Below are 5152 nucleotides of genomic sequence, written 5' to 3' on the forward strand. Positions count from 1 at the left end.
TTGGGGTCAGCCATAGGTTAGAAGCCAGTCTTAATTAGTTGACATAACTTATACATGATTACCTCTCCTCAGGTCCTCTGCCCTCTCGAAAACACCCATACAATATCTGCGAGACACTTAAACCCATGTACTGTACATATCCGATGTCCCTTGGGGGGAAAAAATAATATTTATTAATTAACTTTTCTTGATGATCGAGCAAATAATTTACTTCAGTGGATTCAATTTTCCTGATCCGCTCACTGTTGCAATTCCAAAATTATTAACTGGTCTGGTTGTGAACACTTTAAGCGTATTCCTCAACAACATCAAGGGACAATTTAGTCTCAAATCAAGCTAAGGCATGAATGTTTAGAATATGGAAAGAAGACTCCAGAAGAAAATAAGCGAAGACGGGGAGAACATGCAACATCAACCAACGACAAACCAGAATTTAAACCCAGAACTTCTTGTCGGAGGGGCAGGCATGTTAAAGGTCCACTGTCATGAATGGCATGATTTTTAGTTCTTAGTTTTTTAATGAAAAAACGGCAGCCGGTGAGGACCCATCCGTTTTTTTTCCCCACCACATAACATGATTTTGACGTATACGGCTTTTTGTAAGTCCCACCATGAAAATCCTCTCGAGGGATTTGTTTTTGAGAAGAAGCAGGAAGTGACGTACAGGGCATGAGCGCACTCAAGCAGTCTCGTCTGTTTATACTAGTTTTACCAGCTGGAAGGTACCTCGTTGTTCCTCCGTGTTAGCCAAAATGCCGGCTCGTTGTATTGCTGGATATTGCTCCAACACTCGGGAGTGATTCGCATATCATCTAAATATGGCTCGAAATGATCGGGTAATATTACCCCGGTCACTTCACTCTGTTGTGAGATGTTCTCTTCTTCGAAAAGAGCTTCCATGTCAGAAGGGCGTGATTATCAGCAATATTTAATTGTCAATTTTTCCTTCTTAATAATCCCCATCAGTTTCTACTGACATCTTTATATGCCGTCGCTAATCTCAATGTCGAACACCAGCGAAAAATCGTAATGTTATGCACTCGTCTACAAACAAGCACGCCTTGTCTTGTTTTAGCAATATGTCGGACTGTAATTTTGACCAACCTGAACTATGCGTAATTATTGGAACACATTTTACATTTGCACAACATCAGACGATACGGTTACCACACACCCGATCAATATCCAGACGCCACGGTCACGGGAGTTAGCGGGAGCGTCTGCATTAACCAAAATCCGTTCGGCAACCACAAGAGAGAGACATGATTACCACAACTGCATTACCGATCCATATTACACTTCCAGAAAGTTCCCTTGAAGTCGGGATATGGTATTCATTTGTTTGGGAAATGTTTACTGTACTGCACTGCTCTGTAAGAGGACACTGGGGGACTGATGACGATCAAGGAGCGCAAGTAGCATCAAAGGAAAGTTTGTACTAATGGAGGGCAGGCAGACAAGGTCTCATGCAAAAATATACAGACACTTCCCAAAAATATACATACAATACTGTCATTATTACTTGTGACCTGACCCATCCTGGACTGGTTGTCTGGAAATCATAACAATTATTCACACTCACATTCAAACATTTAGCGCAGGGGAATTAATGATGACGAGCCTGAGGATGAGAACCTTTCCTTAAAATAATTAAAATGGGTTCTACAAAGTAGGAAAGAGATGAATATCAATATGTATCACTTTATTTCTACCAAACCCTGCAAGTGTTTATATTTTCAAATGATTATTTCCACAACGTTCGAAAGAAATCAATGTCCTATCACTGGTGATTTATTTTGGAAGTCCCGCAAGCTGCTCATGTGGTCATGGAGGCTAAATGCTCGAGGGCATCATGTTGGTGAGCCCTGACTTGCTGTCTTTAATGATGTTTACCTGCTTATCGTCACTGTCAGGAAGAAACCTTCTATTTCCAGATTTGGTCAATGGCAGATATATTTTTTTAATCCATACTGTTCGTCATGGGTGCTGTTATTTATTTTACTTATTATTCTGTCATGGTTTTAATAATTTATACATACTGGTGCCTTCTCGGGTAGCAAAGGGGAAGATTTTAATGGATGAATTTTTACATAAAAAAAAAAATCCCAAATCAACAAGAATATTACTTCAATTAATCTTACCAAAATCTACTTTCATTATACATATAGTCCTATAAAATCTAATTAAATATAAATCCGTCTTAATATACGATAAAGCTTTTAAAATAAAAAATTGTGATAGTAATAAAATGTCTAAGTGAATCCCATCATTATGATTTCTACTTGTTTTACTGTTTTTTTATGAAGTGCAATAATGGCAACGTTAGGAAAAGAACTTCCTGCTTTATTAACGTGCTTTTACCACCCCCTGTTGGCGATTAATGCACAATGCATGCAAGACCGGAAACAGGAGACATTGTTTAGGAATTTACCAATCTGAACAGAGATTAATATTATCGAAATGGCTTCATGGATCAAAAAAAAAAAAAAAAAAAATCTAGTACAAAATGACGAGTGAAAAATAAACTGCAAAAAAAGAGATGACTTTTTAGAGACCTCGAGTTGTACACGGAAGTTGTCGTATTTACCATTTGTAATCAGATATTCGTGAGGACGTATGACTACGTACATTTTTCGAATAATTAGGACTCACTATAGTCTTTGGAGTCATAGTGGAAGAGAGGTAATTTGTGCATGGAGATGAGTGTATGCTGATAACAGCTCAAGTGTATAAAATTTACTCATGGTGCTAAAGGGCTTAGGAAGTTGACGTTTGATGGTATATAGAGTATTGTGAACTGGTACACATATACAGTAGATGAAATTGTTGGTAGATCCATTCATTTTCTACAGAGCTCATCCTCATTAGGGTGGGCTAGAGCCTCACACAACACAATGAGAATAAACTCAAAGCTTTTAGACAGACGTGACAGGTGGTGGAGGTTATTGTCACAAAACATTCAAAGGTGTCAGACGAAAGGTATGAAATCTTTTAAAGTTTGACAATGCTTCTGTCCTTTTGAATGTGGAGCCTGTTGAACAGGAAGGGGGAGAGCGAATCAGGAATGGCTTTCACTTTCAGTTGTATGCTTTCTTGCACAAATCGCACATTTTATATTTTGCTGTCTATAATGAGTTTTCTTGTGTGTGTGTAGGTGTGAGAGAGAGGGTGTTTTTTGCTGACCATGAGTGTATTTAATGTCAGCCTTAATCACATATGTAGTGGTTTAAATTGTACCTTTAGGTGCACACATCTGAGATGAATACCTGGAAACTTTGAGAACTTGAATGCCCGGTTTGTAAAACACCTTCCACTTGTGACAGAGCAACACTGGGAGGCAGATGCACTCAAGAGTTGAGTTGCTTTAAGTGAGCGTTTAAAGTTTGTAGGACTATGGCAAGCCAATTTGAGGAGGATCTCCAATGCCCGTCTTGTTTGGACATTTTTAAAGATCCTGTCATGCTGTCGTGCAGTCACAGCGTGTCTTGCGTGTGTGGAGCAGTGGTGGAAGAAGAAACGAGCTCGAACATGTCCAATATGCCCGAACAGGTGTGACTGGAAGCATCCACCTTTCAACTTGGCACTGAGGAATGTGTGTGAGGCCTTTCTAAAAGGCTCAGCGGAAGCAGAGGACATCTGCAGTTTGCACAAGGAGAAGATGAAACTCTTCTGTTTGGACCACCAGCAGCTCGTGTGCATCATCTGCAAAGATGCAAAACTCCACGACGGCCACAAGTTCTGTCCCATGGAGGAAGTTGTGCAGGATCACAGAGACAAAGTTCAGGAAGCTCTGCAGGACCTGAAGAAAAGATTGGAAGATGATACAAATATTAGAGACAACTGTAGTGAACAAGCGGACTACATCAAGGTCCAGAGAGACCTGGTTGAAAGCAAGATTAAGAAGAATTTCGAGGAGCTTCGTCACTTTTTGATGGTTGAGGAGGAGGGCAGATTGTCTGCTTTGAGGAGGGAAGAGAAGAACAAGAGTCAGAAGATGGAAGAAAAGATTCATGTGCTCAACAGAGATATCGCTGCTCTATCAGATGTGATCCAACTCACAGAGGAGCAGCTGAAATTTGAACACATTTCCTTCATGAAAAAGTTCCTGCCTGCAATGGCCAGAATCCAAGAGCTGCCCGACAAGCCCGTGCTGCTCCCAGGAGCTCTGCTGAATGAACCCAAACATGTGGGTAACCTAAAGTTCAATGTGTGGGAACGAATGAAGAAGATCATCTCTTACAGTCCCGTGATTCTGGACCCAAATACAGTAAATCAAAAACTCAGTCTCTCAGAAGATCTGAGTATTGTAATGTTAAAAGGTGTGGAACAGTGTCCAAAGACTCCAGAGAGAGTCATGCTCTCCAATGCTGTGCTTGGTTCTCCTCTGGAGTATGCAATAGACTACTTGGAAGTTGAGGAGTTAGACTACATAGACTGGTAACTCGGGCTGGCGTTGGGGGGCCCCGACAGTTGACATCTCCCCTTGGACCATTGGACTTCGTGATGGCAAATACCAACTGCTCACACAACAGATTAGATTTTGGAATCCGCCCGTAAAACTGGAGAGGATCAAAGTTCAAGTGGACACTTTCAAAAGATTGCTTTCATTCTTTGAGTCGCTTACAAACACTGAATTAGGCAGAAAGAAAACATATGGTCTTATTTATAGGAATCTGTATCCTTACTTTTAGACAAAAGACACAAAGCCTCTGAAAGTAATACCACTTCCACTTTGTGTCACGAATCAATGTCAGTGACGATGGAGATATTTTTCTGCCATGTTTTTCTTACATGAAGGGATAAACTAAAATATAAGATGCAAGACTACCAGTAATTTCTAATCTGATGTCATTTTGGACAAGATATTTTTTTTTCTCCCGCCAGGATATTTTACATGGATTAAACTGTTCACTGAATGAAGAAATTTAAAAGTCAAAGATTTAGATCACAAGAATATACAAAAAAAGTGGTTGTACTTATCTAACGACCTACGTTGTTTTTCTCTCAATGATGACATCGCACACAATCTTTTGTGACTCATAAAACAGGTTATGGTTGCTTTCCCAACAAGACTCACTTTTATTTCTGTAAAATGATCCTGCGATAGAAGATCTTTGTAATTTGTTTCAGTGCATATGATGCCAGGTATCAC

The 5152-nt window shown here is 39.9% G+C and overlaps 1 pseudogene; it reads left to right on the forward strand.

Annotated features, from left to right (window-relative positions):
• Window positions 1-3336: 3336 nt before the first annotated feature.
• Window positions 3337-4868, forward strand: LOC133490940 (E3 ubiquitin-protein ligase TRIM35-like; annotated as a pseudogene).
• Window positions 4869-5152: the final 284 nt, after the last annotated feature.

This window comes from Syngnathoides biaculeatus, chromosome 17 (assembly GCF_019802595.1).
Source record: "Syngnathoides biaculeatus isolate LvHL_M chromosome 17, ASM1980259v1, whole genome shotgun sequence".
Taxonomy (NCBI): domain Eukaryota; kingdom Metazoa; phylum Chordata; class Actinopteri; order Syngnathiformes; family Syngnathidae; genus Syngnathoides; species Syngnathoides biaculeatus.